At 42.0% G+C, this 26721-nt stretch overlaps 1 long non-coding RNA gene across 1 annotated transcript; it reads right to left on the bottom strand.

The window, feature by feature from the left end:
- Positions 1–248: 248 nt before the first annotated feature.
- LOC115480467 lies at positions 249–26694 on the bottom strand. Its single transcript, XR_003943829.1, has 3 exons — positions 26387–26694; positions 3884–3987; positions 249–394 (listed from the first exon to the last, which is right to left on the bottom strand). It is a non-coding gene; the product is annotated as an uncharacterized LOC115480467 (long non-coding RNA).
- Positions 26695–26721: the final 27 nt, after the last annotated feature.

Genomic DNA, 26721 nt, shown 5'->3' with positions numbered 1-26721 from the left:
TGGAACAGGTAGCTCTAATTCATTTATCTGAGTCACTGTTATTTTTGTATACTTTCTCAGTTTGTTATTTCCATGTACATTTTGTGTTGAAATGTAATCTGCCAAGGGCTGGGAGGTTTTTTTTTGCCCCCCTTGGATTGACAGGTAATAAATTTACACTAAATATTTTTGTATAATGAAACTCTTCCCACACAACAGAGTTATTTATAAACATCCTTCATTCATACTTCTAGGGCACTCAACAACTTGACACCCTTTTTATTCAGTCTCTCTTCCAACCACCGTACTCGTGTGGCTTAAAAACATAAGACTAAAAATGTTGCTCAGACCTTGGTATTGCTGCCATCATGGAGACATTCTAAATGTGTCCCATGAATATCAGACCATGACCTGTCTAGGGAAAAAGAGAAACGACAGAGAAAGGAATAAAGACATCAAAAGCAAGTCAAATGCAGGAAAAACGGGGAAGACAACAATGTGGGTTACAGTAGATCTTCACAGCAATGGATATCAGGAACAAAGGACAGTTCCCTCCCCTGGAAGAATGCCCCCACAAGCATCTACACCCCCCTCGAAGAGGCCCCCCCCCAAAGCCAGGGCTTATCTGAACACCACCCTGGTGGTCTAGGGTAGGAAGGGCAGGAGTGATCCCCCAGTAGCTCCTGCCCATGCTGTCTCCAACTTCAAAATGGTGGCCAACAAATAGTTGTAGTTTTGCAGTACTACCACTAGAGGTCACAGCCACATTTTTGAAGCTGGAGCCAATGAGGGCAGGAGCAACTGGGGATTGGCTCCTGTCTGTCCTATCCTTATCCTAGACCACCAGGGCATTTTTAAGGAAGGAACTGGGGAGGGGGGGGGGGGGGGGGCTCTTTGGGAGGGTGTTGATACTTGCAGGGGATCTCTTCCTTGAGGGAAAATGCTCAATTTTGGGGAGGGGGGGAATGGATGCTAGCAGGAAACCCTCAAGAATAATGGGTTCTCACAAAAATCATTGCCTCCCACCATATAGTCCATTGCTGCAAGGATCTACTGTATTTTGCAAAGGGAGGCAGTACTTCTATTTTACACCCTGTGGATCCATAACCTCAGAGACAGGCAGGAAAATTGGAGAGAGATTTGGACCTGGTCAAAGACATCCAAAGGTGGAAAGGAAGTTGACACTAATTGTAAGGGATAGGATTTCTGAAATGCATGGTCTCCTGGTCATCACTAGGATTTCATCTATCACAGACCAAAGGATAAATATATGCAGCAGTTCCTAAAGCCACTTCTCAGTAAGGTGTCTACTACTGCTTGATCATCTCTATGCCAATAAAAATATTTTGTGCTCTATTTCTAAAAAAAAAAAAACCAAAAAAAAATCACAACACCCCCCCCAGCAACATATATGGATAAAAATACATCCCTTTGAAGGCACCACACTTCTTTCTGCCAAATCAGTTCACCTTTTGATAAGCTATGTTAATGACTAGATTTATTCAATTTTCCTCTAAGCATTGGAACACATGAGGGGCATTTTCGATACGACGTCTAGGCCTGACTTTGGACGTTTTGCAAAAAAATGTACAAATTCCGAATAGGAAAGAAGAAAATTTTCAAAGAAGAAAAACGTCTAGCTTTTGTTTTCAAAAATACTGTACCAAACAACATTTTGTGATTTGGACGTTTTGTTTTTTTGGTCAATTTTTGAAAAAAAGAAAAAAAAAAAAAAAAACGTCCAAGTGCAAAACGCACAAAATCAAGCCACTTGGATGTAGGAGGAGCCAGCATTTTTAGTAGACTGGTCCTCGACATCCCAGGACAGCAATAAGGCACCCTAGGGGGCACTGCAGTGGATTTCATAAACTGCTCCCAGGTACACATCTCACCATTGCTCCCTTACCTTGTGTGCTGAGCCCCCCAAAACTCACTACCCCCTACTGTACACCACTACCATAGCCCTTACAGGTGAAGGGGGCATCTACAGTATATATGGGTACAGTGGGTTTCTGGTGAGTTTTGAGGGCTCACAGTTTCCACCACAAGTGTAACAGGTACAGGGAGATAGGAGCCTGGGTCCACCTGTCTGCAGTGCACTGCACCCAACACTAGACTACTCCACGGACCTGCATGCTGTTCTAATGGACCTGAGTATAATATCTGAGGTTGGCATAGAGGTCGGTAAATAATGTTTTTCATCACATTTTTGGGGGGGTGGGAGGGGGTTTTTGACCACTGGGGGAATAAGGGGAGGTCATTCCTGATTCCCTCCAGTGGTCATCTGGTCATTTAGGGCACCTTTTTGTAACTTATTTGTAATAAAAACAGGTCTAGCTCAAAACATCTACGTTTTAGTCCTGGACGGTTTTGTTTTGTTCCACTATGGCTGAAAAACATCTATGTTCCGCCCTGAACATGCCCCTGGCATTCCCCCTTGAGATTTGGACGCACTTCTGGCGGACTTCAGAGAAAAATATCTAAAAATAGGTTTCAAAAATACTGATTTGGATGTTTTTGTGAAAAAAACATCCAAATGCAGACTTATGCCAATTTTTGGACGTTTTTCTCTTTTGAAAATGAGCCCGTTGGTTTCTTTAGATCATAGCTAGTTTCACCCAGTTTATTAAGATGTGTCTTCAGTCATCTCTTTCAGAAAGATACTTCCCTTGGTTACCCTACTTTCCTCACGCAGCTTCCCAGGTTGATAAAAATACTACATTCCCTTTAATATCTATCCATTTAATTTGTACTAATGAGTGATCATGATTAGTTTTTCTTTCTTAGTCCATAGTAGTAGTTAACATCTGTGATTATATAAATCTTGCCATTGTACTTTTCATTTATAGTCCATGCCTGTCCTTGGGTGTGGTCATATCTGTGCCCTATGGAAGCATCTCTCTCAATGGCCACAGAATTCAGATTTTACAATATAAAAATTACTTATTCCTGCAAAATATAAAACATTGGACCCATCTTATTTTGTGATAAGCACTGATCTGCAAACAAACAGAAAAACAATCCTCTCCCCCCCTCCCCATATTGAAAAAAAAAATTGAGGTTTTAAAAAAAGGTTTGGATACCTTCCTAAAAGAAAAGTCCATATGCCATTATTAAGAAGAACTTGGGGAAAATCCACTGCTAATTTCTAGGATAAGCAGCATAAAATTTATTGTACTGTTTTGGGATCTTGCCAGGTACTTGTAACCTTGATTGTCCACTGTTGGAAACAGGATGCTGGGCTTGATGGTATGTCATAACGAGAAAGAGGTAGATCCTTTCTAACTGAAGCTGAACTATTACAGCCATTAGAACTTTTGAGGAATACACAGAGCTGTATCTAGTCCAAATGGTAGACTCGGATTGTGAGCCCACTAGGGACAGAGAAATACCTGTTTACAATATGTAAACTGCTTTGGTTGTACGAAAGAAAGGCAGTATGACAAATGAATGATCCTTGCCCTAAACAGAATTTAACACGTCTTTCTTAAGTGCAAAAGTCCACAAACCTCACCATTTAGTTACTGGAATATAAAGGAATGTGTCTAACATCTAAATGTTATGGTGGGAACAACAATACTGCCCTCTTATGGGCTTATGAGAACATTTTGAGATGTCTCAAAATGTAATGCTGTATCATTTTATGACTTCTAAGAATATTTACTCTCAAGTATTTCTAAACACTGGGATTAAAGCGTTTTAGCTACACAGTTAATTGCACCCTGCACTTTTGATTTCCTCGATAACCTACTCTTCTCCCGTCTATGTTGCTGCTTCTGAAAATCAATCCAAAAATGTGTGAACAGTAGCTCAGTTATACAAATGATCACTAATGCTTTTGTATAGAAACTGTGTTATCCGGTTTGTTCCCCCAAATAAACTGGTCTCAGAGAAGGTGGCTTACCGAGTGAGCTTTCATGAACGATCTATATTTCACTTCTTTAGCCAAAATGGGCATCAGGTAATCGTCCTCTGCTATAGATCTGGCTATCAGCTCATACACTGCATCTGTTTAAAAAAAAAAATGGATGACATGAACAGGAGGAATCTTTACCACCTCTAACTGTTAAAGAGTACTTTCTCTCCCAGTACATCAGGAACCTGCATTAAACTAAAAATCTTCCATCTGAAGGTCACCACCGTAATCATTTTACTTTGTGTAAAGGACTTTCTTCCCTTGAGTGTTGTGCCAATCTTAGCAGGAGCTCCAAAAGTCACCTCTCTCTAATTTATATACTTCCTCAAAGATCTGGATCCAGTCTGTTCTCCCCTGGTCACAGTTTATCAATTTGTGAATAGTCATCTCTCTGAAGCCTAACCAGTAGACCAAGAAATGTTCTAGTATGGGGGGGAAGGGACAGAGGTGTGGAGAACACTGCACAAAGAGAAAGAATCAAAAATGGTGTTAATAAGCATAATTGGAATATTTTTCTAAAGCCAACAAAACCAGAAATGGCATAGCAATAAATGAAGGGGTACAAGCAAATGGTATAATACATATGGCATCAGTGAAAAAAAAAAATGATGGAATTGGAGACATGACTGCACAGCAGTCCTTAATGTTACTTTTTGTATTATGGGTCCAGTTTCTGAATGTCCTTAAAAGCATCAAGTCTGCAGATGACTAAAGGCAACAATCTGAACCTTATTGAGCTGAATTAGGAATTCAGTGATTAACATGGAGCATTTAGAGCACGTTTGTAACCATGACCAAGAATTTCTTTGAAACTGTATTACAAACAGCAGACTGCAAGCCAAACACTAAAATGCCCACTGGAACAGAGAACATGACTTCTTGTCAAAGATAACTGAAAGTATGGAGAAAGCTGTGACATAGCTAGGACTAAATAGGCCCTGGGTGGAAAAATAAAGATATTAAGACTACCTCCCCACCCCCCCACCCCCAACAACACCATCTCTCCCAAGGTAGTTGGGATGGGGAGTGGAGAAACCCCTTCAAAGCTCCAGTAAACAAACCCTGCAAAAACCAAACACATTTCAGACTTCTATAGAAAACCTGTAATAGTAATAGAAATGCAAGATATCACATTTACTAAAGCTGACATACTACAATAAATTCAGAAAATAAACAAACATTTTCTTTACCTTTTTCTTTTTTCTGCTTGTCTGTTCCTCTCTCAACTCTCTTCCCAGTGTCTCCCGTCATTTTGATATCTCTTCTCAATGTTCATTATCCATCTTTCATCTCTATCCCTCTCCTCATGCTCATCACCTGTCTTCTCAGTGTTCCTATCCTTTCCCTGTGTCCAGAATATCTTCTCAGTGTGCCTGTCTTTCTGCTTATCCAGCCTGTTGCCTCTTTCCCTCCTTCCATATTCCCCTAGCATCTCTCCCACACTCTCCCCAGCCTGGAATCTCTCCTTTTCCCTCAGGGTCCAGTCTCTCTCTCTTTTCCCTCCACTTACCCCAAAGCTCCAGCATCTCTATTCCCTCCACTCACCCTTTTCAGTTCAACATCATTTCTCACCTTTTCTGTCTTCCCTCTGCCTCAACACCCCCCCCCCACCCCCCATCTCACACACACACACAGGTCCCAGCATATTTCCTCTTCCCTAGCAGGTCTAGTACCCCTCTTTCTCCGCACTCCCCCCCACCAAGCATCTAATCCAGGGGTGGGCAACCTCAGTCCTCAAGTGCTGCAACCCAGTTGGGTTTTCAGGATTTCCCCACTGAATATGCATGAGATACATCTGCATACCATGGAGGCAGTGCATGCAAACAGATCTCATACATTCATTGGGAAATCCTGAAAACCCAACTGGGCTGCAGCCTTCGAGAACAGAGGTTACCCACCCCTATGCTCACCCCTCCTCTTTGCTCCCTCACCCTGCATTTCTCCCAAACCCCCTGGGACATCAAAAAGCGCAGCAGGCAGAGGAAGTGAGATAAAGACTGCTTCTAGCTGGCACCACCAGGCCTTTCCACTGCCACATCCCGCCTCTGAGTGTTGGCAACAGGCAGTCCGTTTACCTCGCTTTTACTGGCTGCCCGTTTTAGACTTTGAGACCCTGATTGGAGGGGGGGGGGGGGGATCCAGACCTGCAAGGGGGCAGAGGGGGAGAAATGCTGAGACCTGTGGGTGTGCAACAGCAGGCAGCCTTGGGCGGTTTGCAAGGCTCGCTCAATGATAGCTACGCCCCTGGGAGAAATTAAATTTAGCATTTCCTCTTATGTCCTCTTAAAGATTTGTTTAATAAATCCTTGGAGATGGGGGAGGTTCCTTGGGATGGGAGAACAGCAGATGTGTCCCTCTTCACAAAAGTGGTAACAGAGAAGAAGCTGGAAACTACAGGCCGGTAAGCCTCACTTCGATTATTGGAGAAGTAATGGATGCGATGCTGAAGGAAAGTATACTGAATTTCCTGGAATCCAAATAGGTTAGAAGATCAGAGACAACATGGTTTTACCAAAGGTAAAGCGTGCCAAATTGACTGGGTGACCAGAGAATTGGATCAATGATATGAGCTAGATGTAATCTACTTAGAATTCAGCAAAGCCTTTGACATGGTTCCTCACAGCAGGCTCCTGAATAAACTTGACAGGCTGAAGTGGAGAACTGGATTAGGAACTAGTTGACCAACAGATGCCAGAGGGTGGTGGTTAATGAAATTCACTCTGAGGAAGGAAAGGTGAGTACTGGAGAGCCTCAAGGATTGGTGCTGGGGCCGATTCTGTTCAATATATTTATGAGCAACATTGCCAAAGGGTTACGGTCTGCCTTTTTGCGGATGATATCAAAATTTGTAACAGAGTGGACTCTCCGGGGGTAGTGGAAAACATGAAAAAGAATCTGCAGAATGGTCTAATGTCTGGTTCAATGCTAAGAAGTGCAAAGTGATGCACTTAAGGAGTAGAAATCCAAAGGAGACGTATATGCTAGGCAGTGAGAAGCTGAAATGCATAGACAGGGAGAGAGGGATCTTGAGGTGATAGTATACGAGGATGTGGTGACAAAACAGTGTGACAAGGCGGTGGCCATAGCCAAAAGGGTGTTAGGTTGTATAAAGAGAGGTGTAACATGCAGAAGGAAGGCGGTGTTGATGCCCCTGTACAAGTTGTTGTTCAGTACTGTGTTCAGTACTCGCTATAGATGTAAGATAACGAAGCGGTCCAGAGGAAGGCAACAAGAATGGTATAGGGCTTGCGCCAAAGGACATATGAGAAGAGACTGGAATACCTGAATATGTATACCCTAGAGGAGAGACAGGGGAGATATGATACAGACATTTAAATACTTGAAAGGTATTAATACAGAAACAAATATTTTCCACAGGAGGGTAAGTGGTAAAACTAGAGGACATGAATTCAGGTTGCAGTGTGGTAGACTTAGGAGTAATAACAGAAAATTCTTTTTCACAGAGAGGGTGGTTGATGCCTGGAATGCTCTCCCAAAGGAGGTGGTGGAAAAAAAAAAGTTGTGGCATAATTCAAAAAGGCATGAAATGAATATAGAGTATCTCTAACTAGACAATCAACGATATAAAAAGAAAAACTTAAAGGGTTGCATATGTGTTTGCATGTCAAGTGGTGCTTAGATGGTGACTCTGGTTGCATTAACTAAGCAACCTTAGTTACAATGCTGAGCTAGCTTGTACGGTCTGAGTCCCGTGTACAGCAAACAGTTTAGGATGGGCTGGAGAGAGATTTGAGGAAACTCCAGTAATATGAAATGTGAGGACACTGCCGGGCAGACTTTTAGAGTCTTTGTCCCATAAATGGCAAAAACAGATCAGGATCAAGAATACAGTGGACTTCGACAACAACTCCAGTAGTTGGGAAGTAGCACCAATGCCAGGCGGACTTCTACGGTCTATGCCCCAAAACTGGAAGGGAGAGATAGAGATTAAGTATACCAATGTTTTAATTATAAAGAAGTGGAACCTGTGCAGAGTGCCAGATTCAACTCTGGCCACCATGTTGGGCAGAAAGGATGGTTCAAAGCATACCGTAGCCAATTAGGAATGCACAACAAAGGCATCTCCTCAGATTGCAAAGGCTGCACAGGTGTATGTGGACTTCTCATCTTAATTTTGTTTTTTTTAAACTTTATTCTCCCAACAGGCCAGGAATAAGCTGAAAAGCGAACTAAGAGGAAATTATATCTATCAGCATGGGTGCCCCCCCCCCCCCCCACACACACACAAAGAAAACACTGCCAGAGAGCCTCACTGAGCTAAAGCTCATTGGGACTATGGAGGGGAGAAATGCCTCCAAGCTCAACTGGGGAAGGACTATGGCCCAAATCCCAGAGCCTAGGCCAAGGACTCAACCTCAGGCCTACACAAGGGACCTGCTGTACCAGTCAGATCTACCTATACCATCTGCTGGAGACCGAGAAATACTGCAGAATTCCAGGCCACACCAGCCCTTAAACCAATGATGTCACCGAATATTCAGTATCTCTACCTCTATCTGCTGGTAGCGGGGCTCAACCCATTACCATTGGTCTAGTAGGATAAGGAAGATGAATTTAGACATTCAGCATAAAACTGTTTAAGCAACTGCCGAGTCTTACAATACGTGCTAGCACAATTTGTAATACAGTCTCCCGCATTATTTAGGGCCTGCCTTTCCTCTTCTATTGCAAGTTTGCTCCTCACTAACTGGATTAAAAACTTGAAGAGCAGCAATTCATTCGCCTATAGAATGGCAGCATATCATATATTCACATTTTGTACAGTATAACTCAACTAGATGCACATACACACTTTACACTGGCGTTATTCCTTCCTTAGCATTTTAAGCAAAGTTGCCATTTGTGTCCTTTGTCCTAAGGGTTTAGTTAAACTATTGTATTATTTATTGACTACTGCTTCACAAGTCAGCTTTTTCATACAATCATTTCAAACCCTACGCAACCATTCAGATTGTGAGGCTGTTTGTACACTTTTCCATCTTGCAGCAACACAATGTTTAGCAGCAACCAGCTGGTGGCTTATTACCTTTGCCTTTTTCTGTGCACAGCTGATACCATAGCCCCAGTGCAAAATAGACTGGAGCCCATAGAATCTCATCTTAGAGAGTGCCTTTAATGTTATCAATTTGTCTCTATCTCAGTAAAGGCCCACTACACATGCGCCATAGTACTCTCCTCTTCACACCACCTTCAAACACTGTCCTTCACAATCAGGCAGCTGACACAAAAGTCAATAGATCACTTTATTTTTCAAGATCTCTGTTCAAGTGGATATCTTACAAGTATTCTCTGATTCGCCTTCCATTATCGCTGTAATAAAATCGGGTTGATTTTAAGGATTTTGTTTACCTGAAGTTGCAAAGGACTCAAACAGGCCCATCGCTCATTTATTTTTTTCCTCATTGGCACTTTTACTTGAAGGCACTAACTCTCAACCCAGTCCCTGGGACACAACTAGCCAGTCAGGTTTTCAGGATACCTACAATAAATATGCATTTAAAAGCACTGCAAAATTTGGAACAAAAAAAACAACTGCTTTTAACTCCTAACCCTTACTCACTTGTTCAGTACCCATGTTTTATCATCCCCACCTCATTAATTCCCTTATTTGTCTTGTTTGTCTGTCCTAATTAGACTGTAAGCTCTGTTGAACAGGGACTGTCTTTTTATGTTCAGTGTACAGCGCTGTGTACATCTAGTAGCGCTATAGAAATGATAAGTAGTAGTAGTAATAATGAATTTGTGAGTAAATTGGGAAAAAAAGAATGACAACTTACACAGGTGGGGTTTTTTTTTTAACCATTTCAGTCACACAAAATACATGATCTTGTTGCTAGATTACTATTCTCTTTCTTAGTATATGGCTTGCAATAGTATTTTCAGCTCTACATGACCATGCCCTCCTTATCATGAGATGGATAAGGAAACATTGAATAAAAGAAAATGGCATCTTTTTAAATAGTAAGCCATTACTATCTCCAATCACATAATTATGGCAACAGAAGACAGCTTTCTTTTAATGCCAGATGTTCTATGCATACAATTTACTATTAGTTGATTAAAAAAACAAAACAAAAACAATGCCTACACAGTATCCCACTGCCTGCTTGCAGATGAAGCTTGATTACATCCACGTTGTGGTGTCCAAAATATACCTATAAATTCAAATCAAACTGTTTAACTTTGGTCTTATCTGCCAACTTTCCTGTCCTTTCATCCTGCTAGACCAGTTCAGAAAAGTGGGTCATGCTGACAAGTCAGCAGATGAAGGCAGAGAGAACTGACTTTCACTGACGACAGAATATGGGGTGGTGCAGCCTTGGAACTTGCAAGTATAATCTTGCCCAAGCTTATGGTATAGAATATATAGGAGAGCAAAGTTTAAAGTTTAAAAACAAAACAAAACTGAATATTTACACAAATTTCTCTTAGATATCCATAAACTGAGCCACCAGATGCAGGTAAAACTGAAACCCTAGTCTTCTGGAAAAGGTCCTGGAGTAGTCTAGCACAAGAAAAGGAAATTACCAGGTAAGACCATATTTCGCTTTCCTTATCCTTCTAGACCAGTCCAAAGTGGGACACAGCCAAACTTCATGATCACAGGTACTAGGCAGACACGGACCTCTGAAAAACTGCTTTTCTCAGGGTGCCCAACTTGTAATGCCTAATGCCCTGCAGATACCCCACAGTACAACTACCTCTGATTCTGTCCCTTGGAAACCTCTTGGGCTCTCAAAGAGCAAAATTTAATGCTTGCTGGGTCTTCCTTGAGTTTTCAAAAGTATGCTGAGCTGCCTCTTAAGCCAGCAAGAAATATAGGAACTTTGAAGCCACCTCTCTTGTACTCAAGCTCAAGGAAAACAGAGGTGATCTGATCCCCAAAGGGGTGAATATCTTCAATATTGAAGTAAAATTTTTCAAACAACTAAGGCAATCCTGCAATCTTCATGGTCCCCTCTAGTGAAGCCCAGCAAGTAGACAGCCTGAATGACGTGAAGGGTAGTATAACCTTCACCGCATTATAAAGTGATAGCACCAACTGCAGTGAAACAGACTGTAGAAAAGGAGAGGAAAACGTCCCTACACAAGAGGACCTGCATCACACACACACCAGCTTTTGAAATTAAATCCTTCAGATTCACCCATCCCTCCCCAAGAGTCTTGAAAGATGAGACCACAAGAGCACTTAAGACTACAACAAGTAATTGTCAGACAAAGGGAAACAAATTGTTTACCCTCCTTGAAAACCACAAAATGACTGGGTGCAACATCGAGACTCCTTGCACCCATTTCTCCATGGCAGACCACCTTCTAGGCCCTGGCCTTCAGCAAAAACTCTATAAAGAGAAAATCCCAAGCTTCCATGCTAATAGGGCATGAATCAGATACCAGTCCTCCAATTAAATGCTAGGCCCACACCTAGGTGAGAGGCAGACCTCTAGACCCTCAGGAAAGTGGCAAGCACAGCTACTTAATACCCTCTTTGGCATAACCTCCTTCACCCAAGAGCTAGGCCACAAGTCAAAAGGAATGGAGAGCCTCCAAGAAGACAACGGATTCTGAAGCAACTGCAGGGGTCGGACCCTCCATCAGCCTCATCCAATCTGCCCATCATGGACTGAGTTGCCAGCCTGAAGCCACTAACACCTGTCTATAATTGGCTGCTATCCCACACAGAGCCTGGCCTATAGGCAGTCAAGGTGAAAACACATACAAGAGGCCTTCCTGGGCTGCTACAAAATCTGTATTAAAGTTATTACTAACAGGCCTTATTCAGTAAAATGGAACGGAACACCCTGTGGAGTTCCGAAGGGCTCTCCCTGCTCACCCACACTTTAATGGTTTATTTCAATCACTGGGTATTTTCTTTGGAGGAGGCTTTCATATGCACGATATTTCGATTTTGTGTCCTGTTTATTCTAAATGGTCTGAAATACTTAACTGGTATTATGAAATGTTTTGCTATAAAAGAAAATTGGATTACTGTTTGAAAGACAAAGAGGGGCATAATCGAACGGGGCGCCCAAGTTTTCCTGAGGGCATCCTCGCAGGACAGCCCTGCGAAGGGGCGGGGAACCCGTATTATCAAAACAAGATGGGTGGCCATCTTTTGTTTCGATAACACGGTCGGGGACACCCAAATCTCCACATTTAGGTTGACCTTAGAGATGGTCGTCCCCGATTTTCGATGATAATGGAAACCGAGGACGCCCATCTTAGAAACGACCAAATCCAAGCCATTTGGTCGTGGGAGCAGCCAGCATTCATAGTGCACTGGTCCCCCTGATATGCCAGGACACCAACCGGGCACCCTAGGGGGCACTGCAGTAGACTTCAGAAAAAGCTCTCAGGTGCATAGCTCCCTTCACCTGGGTGCTGGGCCCCCCAAAACCCACTCCCCACAACTGTACACCACTACCATAGCCCTTAGGGATGAAGGGGAGCACCTACATGTGGGTACAGTGGGTTTCTGGTGGGTTTTGGAGGGCTCACATTTACCACCACAAGTTTAATAGGTGTGGGGGGGGGGGGGGGGAGGATGGGCCTGGTTCCGCCAGCCTGAAGTGCACTGCAGTACCCACTAAAACTGCTCCAGGGACCTGCATACTGCTGTCATGGAGCTGGGTATGATATTTGAGGCTGGCATAGAGGCTGGAAAAATATTAAAAAAAATGTTTTTAGGGTGGGAGGGGAGGGGGTTAGTGACCATTGGGGGAGTAAGGGGAGGTCATCCCCGATTCTCTCCGGTGATCATCTGGTCATTTAGGGCACATTTTTGTGGCTTGGTCGTAAAAAAAAAAAAAAGGACCAAGTAAAGTTGCCCAAGTGTTTGTCAGGGACGCCCTTCTTTTTTCCATTATCGTCCGAGGACGCCTATGTGTTAAGCACGCCCCAGTCCTGCCTTCGCTAAGCTTCCGACACGCCCCCGTGAACTTTGGTAGTCCCGACGGAAAGCAGTCGAGGCAACCCAAAATTGGCTTTCGATTATGCCGATTTGGGCGACCCTGGGAGGACGCCCATCTCCCGATTTATGTCGAAAGATGGGCGCCCTTCTCTTTCGAAAATGAGCCCAAAACTGAACAAGGAAAAGATGACATTTCTCTGGTTGGGGTCTGTGGATTATTCTTTTAGTTGTCTACTATTTAATATTGGGACAGCCTATTTTCATTTTGATGTCAACAAGGGTACTTGGTGTAGAGTTAGATAACATGCTTAATATGCGATCACATATCAACTTAGTTATTAAGAAGTTTTTCTTCTTGTTGAAAAAAGTACGAAACATTAAGAAATATTTCACTACTTCCACCTTCAGATTAGTGGTTTTATTTGTTACATTTGTACCCCAAATTTCAATCTTTAATCCTCTCTAGAATTGATTATTGTGTTTTTTCAGTTTGCCCCAAAGCTTTGTTGCATAGTTTGCAGATGGTACAGAATACAGCGGCCAGGCTGATTTATCAATTTGATTCAGTTACACAATATTTGTTTGATATGCACTGACTGCCAGTGGAGTTGAGGGTGCAGTTTAAACTTGGGACTCTGTTTTTAGGATATTGCATAGTGAGGCCACATATGTTGTAAAACTGGTCAATATTTCCACTGGTTATTAGTCTGATCATTTAAGAGGACAATGTTGGTACTTAATGTTAGATTTAAGGGATTATTGTCTTCTATTTCTTTTAAGGCAGTATCATTTTGGAACTCCTTACCATTAGAACTTAGACAGACGGGAAATTATCTACTGATTGATTGCATTTGTATCCTACATTTTATCTATGTTTAAAAACTCACTTAAGCCTATTTCAGAAGTATTTTAATGCATAAAAACTGGTCCTTAATTGATGTTCATCTTTACTGTACTTATTACACTGAGTGATATACAACATCTGAACATGTGGTTCACTCGTTTAAAACGTAACCCGCTTCAACTATTCATTGTATTAGCGGGATGTAAGTCTAGTATATAATGTAATAATGTAATGTAAAGGTCAAACACTAGACAATCCCGCTGCCTTATTTCAAATGGAAGGCCTAGTGACTGAATTCTTCCTCACCAGAAACTTTGAAGGTGGAATCAGAAAACAATGCCAGAATATTGTGGTTATATGGGCAGAAAAAAAAATCATCAGATGGTGTTTTGCCGCAGGCAAGAAAAGACTTCTGTCACCACTGCAGATACCTACTTGTCCACTGCCTCCTCCCACTTGCAGACAGAAGCCATTGCTGTGGTGTGGTGGTGTTGGAAGAAACCCACCCTGCCTCACCAGAAATAGTGAAATGGAAGTTAATTCATACCAGCGAATCACCTGGGTTGATGACCATGAGGTCATCTGCCAGGATCAATGAGCCTGAATTAGATGACCCTGGCAATAGGTTCTTCCAGCTTTAAAGGGGAGTTCAGGTGTACACCCTTCAGTAATGTGAAGGGAATCAATTACCCCCCCACCGACCCCCCCACCTCCAAAAAGAGAAAGTGATGCATGAAGTAACGGTATGTCTGGGACAACCATTTGGTGAGAAAAGTTCAGTGTAGTGCTGTTCAGAGCTATGTCTTCAACTGAACCTGCTGCACCAGTCTGACTGCAACCATTTGCTGGCAGTAGACAATACTGACAAGTTCCAGGGCTATATTATTATTACTTATTTAGATTGGAGTTTTCACCACATATGGAACATTTAGTAAAGAGCAGAGGTGGGCAACCATCAAAAATGTGAACCGCAATCAACCGTGCGATTAAAAACTTTAATCACACATTTGGTTGCGCTTCATTAAGACATGCATTTTGGGCATGTTTTTCTTTTTCTTTGTTGGCCCAAACATTCTTTTGAACAAATGCTCAGCGTGGCTGTTTATCCTGAACATGCTATTCAATTAGGGGTGGGCAACGATTAAACCTTTTAATTAAAATTCATCTTAGCACCTCTGGGCTGGATGGCTTGATACTAGTAAATTCCCACTGCATGGAAGTTTTTTTTTAAACCTGCTGAATATAATGAAAAGTTGAACACACACTTCCTTCCCACAGCACATTGCTCCCTCTCCCACCTTTCTCCTCTCCTGTTGCATCCATTCCCTGTGTCTCCCCTTATTTAACACATTTATATCGCCTGCCATCCATCTGAGCGGATTACAATAAAATGCTCATTAAAATCAACTCTACACACAACAAATACCCTATATTACCCAACTGGTACCAGAGTCAACTCCCTTCTCTGTTTAAGAGAAAGCTTTACAAAACAAAAAAGTTAAACCCATTAACCCCTGACAGACACCCATTTCTCTCCTCTCCTGCTGCTGACCCCCCATTTGCACAACCAAATACACATGGTGGTAGAGGCCCTGGATGCCATTTTGAAAGCATCAAAGGTTGCCCATATCATGTGTTTTCCACACTCCTGCTCTTAGGCTACTATTAGATTGTAAGCTCTTTGAGCAGGGACTGTCTTTCTTCTGTGTTTGTACAGCGCTGTGTACACTTTGTAGCGCTCTAGAAATGTTAAATAGTAGTAGTAGTAGTAGCTGACGAAGGTTCTCGGCCTTCCCCAGAGGGAGAGCATCTGCAAACTGTCAAGCTGTACATTCTGCAAGTTCATGTTCATTAAGTGCTGGTAAGAAGCTATGCAGGACTAAACCATCTCCCTGACAAAATTAAAAGGAGGAGAGCTGCTCTGAAGGCAACTTTCTCTATTCACGTGGAAGAGAAGGGTCTGAAGGAGGACCAAGGATCTCTCCTCAGAAGTGACCTGAATCAAACATAAAAATATTCTCCCAAGAGAATCTGAGTTTGTGCTTGCCTCAGACCAACACCACAGTCCAGTCCAGGATGTGGACACCACGGAATTGGTTCCCGCTGGTGTCCCGAGGAAATTTTCTCCTGAGGGGCTAGAAATCAACTCAGTCTAGGTTCGTATCTGCTTTGGTGCCCCTCAGCCGATGTATTCCCACCAGGCTAATACATCGAAAATGAGCTGCAGCTCTTGCAGAGTCGATGCCAATGCCTCCAATGCCACAATATTGTGCCAGGCAAGAAGGTGCCTCATAACCCAGAGATGCTCCTCAAAAGCCATCATCGGTAAATGCTAAGGCTCAGATGGTTTGGTCATGTTCATGAAAAGTATTAGGGTTGAATCAGTGACCTGGTCTCAGCTCAATCCTAGAAGGATTAGCTCTCCTTACATTGGGGGGGGGGGGGGGGGGGGGGGGGGGGGGGGGCGCTTCTAAAGTATCGAAGACCTCAATTCCTTGGTGTTCTTGATGCCGTGCTTTGAGGGAGACCGATGCCAATGCTTCTTGGCCTCCATCCGAAGCTCAGAATCAGGATACCTCAATGCCAATGAGGACGAAGAAAAATCCTTTGGGATTGGAGGGTGCTCAATCCGCAGTGGACTCTATTGGTAATGTCACCCACCAGTAACACCGTAATTCATACTGCTTACCCTTGGAGAATATAGCTTTTCAGGAGAAATACTTCTGTGATACTTAATCCAGTGATTTGAAGGGGTGCCTCCAGGAGCTGAAAAGAAGTCCTTGATTTGATTTATTGTATCTGTGACTTTCCCATAGGTCATCTTCTAGACAAGGTATATCATCAGCCAAGCAATTCTACAGGTCTTCATACAGGCCTAATGCCAAGAGCCAAACAAGTTCTAGGTACTTTGTTGCAGGATTCATATGTGGTTTGCATAAGGTGGAGCCCACACTCCTCTGTTGTGGAAGAGAGACATTATGAGAAAGTCTATTCTACAAGAGGATAATGGTTCTGCAAAATCCTTTGTCAATGACTCTTCTCACATGATCAATTTACTGAATGAGTATGATAGTGATTTTAATATACTTTTGGTCACACTCTACAAACTCTTTACATACTAATATCCCGCATACAGAAGCCTTGATCATTTTGGAGAATGCACTAAAACAAACCACTTCATTCTTGCCCTTGTTACTATTATTTTTGTTTTCAGAACCATTTTTTCCCAACAAATTAAGGGCACTGCAATGGGCACCACTATGGTGCCAGATGTAACCAATTTATACATGACCCATTTTGAGGAGGTTTTCTTGATGGACCATCCCTTCAATGCGGAAGTAAAACTATACAGACGTTACATTGATGACATATTTGTTGGAAAGGGAACTTAGACTCGAATTTCATGTGATTAAACACCAGAGATCCCAATAAGAAATTCAAGATTGGAGGAAGGAAGTGACGTCACCGATGTAAGCGGTAGCCTGATCGAAGAGCTCCGTGGGTTAAAGCTAAAAAGAAGCGTCTACCCCATGATAAAAGCGAGATAAGCAACACAGTGAACGTGGGAAAAGGATAATAAAAGCGTATGGCGGCCAGAAAGAAGTTGGCGAAATATAAATACTCGGCGGAATCGCCACGAGTTGTAAAAAAAGGGAGCGTGGCGCTCCTGCAGAGCGGAGCTAAAATGGCGCCGAACGAGGAAGAAGAACCAGATAATGAGATGGAGGAGCTCAGCGCGGGTGAGACTGAGATAGAAAGAAACGAAATCATCCGATGGTTCCAGGAGCTTAAATCAGAGATGATAAATACCAGGAAAAGCATCCAGTCAGCTGTAGCAGAGCTCCGGGAAGAAGTAAAAGATATGGGCCACCGTTTAGTGGAGACTGAGGAACGAACGGAAGCCTTAGTGGGAGAGTTAAAAACCCTGAGAAAGAAAGTGAATACGGAACAGCAAATGAGACTGAATATAGAGCAGCAAGTAGAAGATTTGGAAAACCGCTCCAGGCGGTGCAATCTACGCTTCAAAGGCTTGCCGGAAGAGTCTCAATATAAAGATGTAGAGAAGACTGTAAAAGAGATATGTGTCTACATTTTGAATCAGGGAAAAGACTCCCAGGAAATACAGGAGGGGCCCACAATAAAGCTTGATAGGGCCCACCGAAGTCTGGGACCTCAGAGGAGTGACTTCCCCAGAGACATAATTGTTTGCTTCCATGATTTCCAAGTTAAGGAAGCAGTATGGCGGAAAGCACGTGCACTGGGGGAGATTGCATGGAGCAATGCAAAGGTGCAGATTTTTCAAGACCTGGCGAGAGCTACTCTACAAAAAAGGCGGGACTTTAAAGATATAACTAAATACTTGCAAAAAGCTGGCTTGCGATACAGATGGTTATATCCCAGTGGCATTTTGGTATCAGTGGGCAGTCAAACAAGGAAAATATTGCAAATAGAGGATGCATGGAAAATATTGGCGGGGCTAGGTTGCACGGACCTGCCAGAAGCAACAACGGCACCACAAAGCTCCCAAAAAAACAAAACTGCTAAAGGTGCGGGGGGATGGACTCGGCAAAGCAGAGGCAACGCCAGTAGAAGCCCAACACACGAAGATCAAGAGCATGAGAGAGACGCAGAGACTTGAAAAAGCTTCTTGCTCCAGGGCAATTGCCCGGATATAAATCTGGTGGTATGAATACTACACTACAGGAGAAGTTATGTTAAGAAACATAGAATGTTATCCTTTTTCTGTTACAAATGTTAAAAGGAGGGATTGTATAAGATGGTTGATGATGGGCAAGGGGGGGACACAGAGGATAAATTACAGATGGAAAACCCATCGGAACGACACTTCCTTAGGGACATAACTGGCATCTAAATTTGGAGGCCAGTCAAGGGGATTCAATGGGGGAGGGGAAGGTCGGGGGGGGGGGGCAGGGAGGAGGGGGGGATAACAGTGGGTTCATGGAATGTGAACGGGATGAATACCCCTGAGAAAAGAAGTATGATATATAGGGAAATTCATAAAATGCGTTGGGATATTATCATGTTACAAGAGACACATATTCAAAAGAAAGATGAAAGATTAATACAATATAAAAATATGGGCACTGGATACTTCCAGGCCGATCCCAGAGGGGGAAAAAAGGGAGGACTGGCAATCTATATAAAGGATACAGTCGCCTTTGTCCATGAACAAACATATGTGGAAGGACAGGGCAGGTGCATAGCGGTTAAAGGTAAACTAAATAATCAACCAATTACATTAATAAATGTCTATGCACCGAATGAGGGGCAGGGTGCTTTTTTTGAAGCCCTAAGGTTGGAATTGCTGCACTTTGTATCAGGAGACATAATGCTAGGGGGTGACTTCAATTGGGCCTTGTCAGACTTGGACCGCTCTAAAGGTGAGAGGGGGAGGGGACAGGCAAATACGACCAAACTATTGAGAATGGTCAAGGATCTGGACTTGATTGATGTTTGGAGGATGCAGCATCCGGGGCAGAGGACCTATTCTTTTTATTCTCATGCACAGCGTACTTACACCAGGATAGATACACTATGGGGGTCCCGCAACTTATGGGGGAAGGTAAGAGATTCGGGCATAGGAACCATCCATGTGTCAGACCATGCTCCCATTTGGATCACTTGGAAGGGATTAGGGAGAGTACGGGGACATACTTTTTGGAGGCTAAATGAATCCTTGCTAGACACTGTAGAGGCCTGCGAAGAAATTAAAATAGTGGTGCAAGATTATTTAAAACATAATGACAATGGGGAAATCTCTGAGGGGATCCTATGGGACGCCCTGAAGGCGGTTGTGAGAGGGCATTTGATCAGGAGAGGGAGTCAGCGGAAAAGAGAGGGGCAACTGCAAGAACTGAGGGTGCGGCAAAGACTGGCCACTTTAGAAGCCCAACATCAAAATGGTCGAAATCAGGGAATCTGGGGAGAATTGCAAGAATGTAGGACAGAATTACAACAAATTCAATTACGTCAAATGGAATATCATCGAAAACTCCTGAGACAGAAGTTTTTTGAGTTTAGTAATAAAGCGGGTAAAATGCTGGCACGAAGTCTTCGACAACAGCGGATAGGTAACACTATTACTAAGATAAAGGGGACAGGAGACCAGTTAGTTCATCAGGATAGGGAAATTAGGGACCGATTTGCTCAGTATTACGCAGCCCTTTATGCTAAAGAAACGAGAGCCAGCAAGGCAGGAATACAACAATATTTAGAGGGGCTGGGACTACAAAGGCTAACGGAGCAACAGAGGGAATATTTAGACAAGCCTATTAAGGAAGAAGAGATAGCAGGAGTAATCAAAGGATTAAAGGGGGGGAAAGCACCGGGATTAGATGGGTACACGGCCAAATTCTATAAATTGTTGGGGAAGGAATTAGGACCACTATTAGTGAGGGTGGGGAATGAATGCTTTCAGAAGGGGACGCTGCCGAAGAGTATGTATGAAGCAGGGATAACGGTCCTCCCTAAGCCAGGTAGAGATCCAACACAATGTGGCTCGTACAGGCCAATCTCTTTAATAAATATCGATATTAAGATAATAGCTAAGGTAATGGCTGAAAGAATCAATATATTCCTACCTCAGTTAATTCATAAAGACCAATCAGGCTTTATTCCCAAAAGGCAAGTGGCTGACAATATTCGGAGAACGCTTAACATCATATGGGAGGTGCAGCAAAGGGAGGAGGCTATGGTGCTGTTAACCACTGATGCAGAGAAGGCCTTTGACCGGGTCGAGTGGAACTATCTGTGGGAGGTGTTAAGGGTTATGGGGTTTGGACCAGGGATTATAACATGGCTCCAGGGATTATATGCAGCACCAGTGGCTAGGATAAAAGTTAATGGGGGATACTCAGAACAGGTACAGATACAGAGAGGGACTAGACAGGGGTGTCCACTCTCTCCCCTGCTCTTCGCTATTGCAATTGAACCACTAGCACAGAAGATTAGGGAGACAACACTGATACGGGGATTCAGAGTGGGAGCATGGGAACACAAGATAGCATTATTTGCGGACGACATCCTCTTCTATGTAAGTCATCCGGATGGGACTCTAACTAACATTTGTAATGAGATACGAATTTTCGGTGATTTGTCTGGATTTAAAGTAAATTATGATAAGTCAGAAATTTTGGGCATTAATGCATCACAACCCCTTCTGGAGGCCTTGTTGCAAAAATTCCCCTTTAGGCATGCACGAGATAATTTTAAGTATTTGGGAATTCGGATACCAGGGGACACAACACAATTATATGGATTGAATTACGCTCCGCTGTTCAGAGAGCTGCGCTCAGACATGAGCAGGTGGAAAAACGCACTGTTGTCATGGTGGGGTAGGATAGCTGTGATAAAGATGAATCTGGTTCCTCGGATGCTGTTTCTATTCCAAACATTGCCGATAGAGGTCCCCACAGCAGCCCTAAGTAAACTACAAGCTGATATATCTCTGTTTGCATGGGGGGGCAAGCGGGCCAGAATATCGAAAAGAATTATGTGGGGGAAAGTGGAGGAGGGAGGCAGGGGGCTACCCAATATATTGTGGTATTATCAAGCAGCGCAGTTAAAACAGGTGGCGGAATGGAGCAAAGGGCATAACTCGCCAGTGGCAACTTTGGAACAGGACTTAGTACCTTGGTGCAATCTTGAACGAGGAGTATGGGGATCGGTAAAGATGTATAGCCCACACCGGGAACATATGAATCCGTTCATAACTCATTTGCAACGTATTTGGGATGTATTAAAGAATAAATATAAGAAGGGGGTTAAAACCTCTACCCTAGCACACATTCGGCAAGAAGCTGAGTTTCCGGCAGGACGAGAGGGAGGGGTTTTTTGGGAGTGGAATCAAAAGGGATTGAAAAGATTCAGGGATCTTATGTCAGAAGGGGTATTGAGAGAGTTTGTAACCCTTCAAAGGAAATTTAATCTGCCAGACTCTGATCATTATGCTTATTTACAAGTTAGGCATTTTATGAGGAGACAAGGGTGGCTGCAGTCTGACCCACGGGAAAGAGAGACACTGGAAAACATCTGGGTGACCCTGGAGGGAGGGAAGAAAGGTGTGTCCAGACTATATAGGTATATTAGGGGAGATAAAATGAAGAAGTTACCTTATATGAATGCGTGGGAGCGAGACCTAAATATTGAATTGAGCGTGAAGGAATGGGAAAGGGTGTGTATGGAGGTAAAAAAAGCATCTATTTGTGTATTAATAAAAGAAAATGCATACAAAGTTTTAAGCAGATGGTATTACACACCGGACAGGTTAAAACGAATATACCCTATGACATCCGATCAATGTTGGCGGTGTGATACTGGGACAGGTAACTTTATGCATATATGGTGGGAATGTCTGGCTATACAAACATTTTGGGTTGATGTTACCACGCATTTGACACAAATTCTAGATACACAATTCCCAATAGAGCCAAAATGGTGCCTATTAGGGTGGGGAAACAAGCGGGGCCAGAAATGGCAAAGGCGGATTAAAAGGTTGGGGTTAGCAGCTGCAAAGTTGGAAATTGCGGCTCATTGGAAACAAAGAATTGGTCCCACTGTTGCATCATGGAAGATGAGAATCAAAAATATTGTGGGCTTAGAGCAGTTGACGGATAGGAGAATGGGCAAATATAAACCTGATGCTAAAGAATGGACCCATGTAGAGAAATTATGGATTAATACGAGGCCAGAATAGGGGGATCTCACCAAGCAGGGGATTATGATTAACGGAGGAGGGTGGGAGTGGGAGGGGGGAGGGTAGGGAGAAAACTATTAAAATTTACGTTATATTGCGATGTAACTCAAATGACTGTTGTATTTAAGACTTATGAAGGCTATATAGCCTTATAATGTATTATTTAAATTGTGTTTAATAAAAATTTTCAATTTAAAAAAAAAAAAGAAATTCAAGATTATAACCTTCAAGAAATTTCATTTTTAGACATTTTGAACAGGAAAACAATGTATCGTTTCAGAACAAGTATATTTTTTAAAAACCCACAGATGAAAAGTTTCTCTTCATTCCTCAAATTATAATACGAGTTTAAAATATAACCTACCCTATTGCCAATTTTTAAGATTACGCAGAATTTGTTCCGACCAAGATTATCACATACAGGCAAAGACTATGGCAAACAAATTTAGACAAAGAGGATATCTACAAAAGTGCATAAAATTAGGACTGCAAAGATCAAGAGCACAGGCCAACTAGATTCAAAAGATCAGGAAAAACTGGCACATCTTACGACATCCACGCTTGAGGGAAAAGAGACTCACCATTGCTTATGCCAATATCTAAAAGAGAAACTTGTTCCATCTTGGCTACCTGAACTCATTATGGGAGAAATTATACACACAGGTCATTCTTATTGAGGCTCTTGCTCAGTTTGCAGACATACAGTGACTTTGTGAGTCTTCTCACATCCAATCACTAAAAGATCCATCAAAATTACATCACACCAACAACTATAATTCCACTCGTTAGATTTATGATCATTTGTCTGTGCAAATTAATTTGTCAGCAAAAACAAGTGAATGATAAAAACAAAAATCAGAGCACAGAAGCTGCATTTCTAGAAATTCTACTTTTGCTCCCTTGGTTACACACTGGGATTCACTGAACCACACTATTGACGATTTAAGTTTTCTTGTTATAAAGCAAACAAATGATAGTGAGGTGGGAATACGGGTCAGACTGATACAAGAAGAATGTTTTATTTATAATCTTAAAACAGCTGAATCAAATGGCCTTAACATAGAGATGGATCTCAGACCTTTTTTATGATCCATCCTTGTTTCCATATGTTGCACTGTTGTGATCACTGAAAAGAGCACTCCTTTTGAGCAACAATCTTGTAACATGCATTTTTGTGTCTTACTATCGTTTTTTTTTTCTTTAGAGTAACATTCATTACTTTTATTAGTTTTCAATCACATACTTATTGCATATGTATCTAATCATGACATTGTGCTTTAGTATTAGTTTTAAGCATATTTGTCTTTTAAGAGATATAAATAAAACCATATGAATCAATGTAGTTATTTATTCATATACATACTGCATGACTCAGGTTTTAAGATGTGACTATCCAGGTGGTCATCTCTTCCTCTTTTTTAAAGCCATCAGTCCCTTTAAGTTTTTCATTTGTTTTTTTGCATTTTTCTTAATTTCAGCCACACTGAGGCAGAACCACCATATTTTTAGATCACTTGCAGCATTTCCCTGACCAGATGTCATTTGTGTCATTGAAATAGATCCTGGAATGATTGCATTTTCAAGTGTTTTTTTGTGGTGTTTTCAATAAAAATTAGCATTCCAAGGTACGTACACCTCGCTATATCAGTTTCTATAATTGTTTTGGTTTGTTTTTAAATTTTTCCACATTAACCCCGTTTTGATCTTAAATAACAGTTTTAAAGATTTTCTTTGGACAACACAGCTTTCACTGTAGTCTTGCTACTCATTTTAGGTTCAACCTATTTTTATAATTTTATTTGCAATTTTCTTTCTTTTTTTTTTGCCTCATAAGCAACATATAAACTAGTTTTTCACTAAATGGCAGAATCCTCTGACTACACTGTAGAGAGGAAGTGCAGCTGGTTTGATTACTGTATGCTGCAACTGTAAGTACTGCATTACATTTTTTTTAATTTACTTCATCTACCTTTTTTTTTTTGCTTAAGCTTTTACCATTTTCTTGACTTTACTTTTTTTTTTTTTTAAACTTTTTATCAATAGGTTTTCAATGCTCTTCAGTACTAGGGGAGAGTGTCATCTTATTTGCCTATATAGTACGTACCCTTCTCAGTGCTTTGGGGCACTTCTGTGCATGCTACATTATGTATACAGGTCAAGGAGAACATTTTTTTCTCTTTTCTTCTGTCTGTGATATGTTATAGTGCTGTCCACTGAAGTTGCATCAAAAGGTTTGCTTGCTCTTATGCGCATTGTCACATCACATATCTGAACATGTAAGGTGTAACTCATACACATTGTTGTAGGGGGATTTTTTGCATGTTTCTCTCTTAATACAGCTAGACATGTGTTAGTCTATGCATGTTGGTCTGTTAATTTTCTAGATATTCACATTCTTTCAATTCTCTTCAGACCCACTTGGGTCATATTGATTTCACACTGAACATACCTGGGTTCATGTGCATTAGTGCTCACACATCACTTGCTTAGCATCTGTATGCCTCACTGTTACATTTTAACTTTTTATCTTGCACACATTATAGTTGCCTCCTTGGACATGCCCTTTCCTCTGTTTGAATTATTATTCCTACATCATATCATACATGCATCATTTGCATTTTAGCTTGGTCTTCTATGTGTAGACACTTATGGAAAATTTTTACTTTTGTTCTTATATTTACATACATGTTATCAATTTATAATTTTTATTCTTTTTCTTTAGACCTATGTATTGTGGACTCCTGATGCAGGCATTATAGCTGAAACATGGCCCGTGTCGGGTTCTTTTATGGTTGTATCTCCATGTGTTTTTATGTGAATTCCTGGTAAGAGTTTCAAGAGACTTTTTGGCTATACACTGGTCTTTGGTCATCTCCGTTGTTTGGCTGCTGCTTTCTGACCTGTGGAAACTGGAACAAAATGGAAGGACTAAATCAGCAGTCATCACTAGTGCGTCACTGCTGGCCACTCCCCCCCACATGCTCGTGCACTGCCCATTCCCATGTTAAGCATCTAGTGCATTTTAACACTGCACTGGCTGTTTTAACTCACTTAACGTTAGTGTGTGCTTGAGCTAACATGCATTAAAAACCATGATAGCTGCTTTCAGTTGACCTTCATCAATTGCAGAGTTGAGAGATTAATCATACTCCAACATCAGACTACCATTCACTACTCAACAGGTGAGAATTATTGGGATTCTGTCAGGTACTTGTAACCTGGATCAGCCACTGCTGAATGCAGGATACTAGGCTAGAAGGACCATTGGTCTGAACCAGTATAGCTATTCTTATGTCTCCTCTGCTTGTTTCTTGGTCCAGTGCTGTTTAAAGACTCTAAGCACCAAGTTTTGCTCAGAGTTACAAAGTGTAGTGAGATACTAAGGAAGAATATTTCTTTACAGAAAGGAAGCAAATATGGAGATGGGGGTGCTGGCAATAGATAATATCAGAAGTAAAAAGCATGAGACAAGCATTGAGAGAGAATCCCTGAGGGAAAGGAACTGTAGGGTGGAGTGTTGGTCTGGATAGGCTGATCTTTTCCTACTCTCATTTTTTGTATTTCAAAGAGATAGAGTAAAAATATTATTTTGGTTTTGAAAAGCCAGAAAGACAAGATCCCACAGAAGGACAGGATAAGAAGTTAAATTACAAAAAAAAAAAAGTTACGCATCCACATTGACTGGACACAAGATTTATACTATACAAATCATAGCCTGCTGGGCTCAAGTGAGCTACAATGGGCATTAATCCCGTTGTAAATAACTTTTCTAACATACAGGTTTCTACTTTTCTACTACAATATGGATATCCAATCAATATGCACACTCCACTTAGCAAGAGTTGCTTACAACAGGTAAATTTGGATTGATTTTCTTGTTTTCATCATGGCAATGTAGAACGGGTGTCACATCACAAAGCTAGCCCATCAACCAAATTGACTCAAATACCTTGCAAGACCATTTTAAGATAATACAGTGCTGTAAAAAGGAAATTCTCTTACCAAGCAATCCGCTGGCTAACGTCCTCAGCGAAACCCCACCTAGCAAAGTCGGCATCATGAAATTTCAGGTCAGGGCAGCCTCAACCACGCTTCCCTGATAGTCAGGTAATAAAAGGCAGTAGTTAAAATTATGAACAGAACACTTATGCATTCTGGACAGCATCTGACATTTCTATGCTTATTGGCACACTTAAGAGCTTCTGGTAACCAGGGCAGGAAAAACTGAACAGCTTTACCAGAGAAGAACAAAACTGCAGCAAATGCCATATTCTCTCATGCTTCCTTTAAGAGGTAAAACATGAACAACAGTTAGATCTGGCTGTTGTGAGGTAAAG

Source organism: Microcaecilia unicolor, chromosome 11, assembly GCF_901765095.1.
Source record: "Microcaecilia unicolor chromosome 11, aMicUni1.1, whole genome shotgun sequence".
NCBI lineage: Eukaryota > Metazoa > Chordata > Amphibia > Gymnophiona > Siphonopidae > Microcaecilia > Microcaecilia unicolor.
This window is presented reverse-complemented; position numbering and strand designations above follow the sequence as displayed.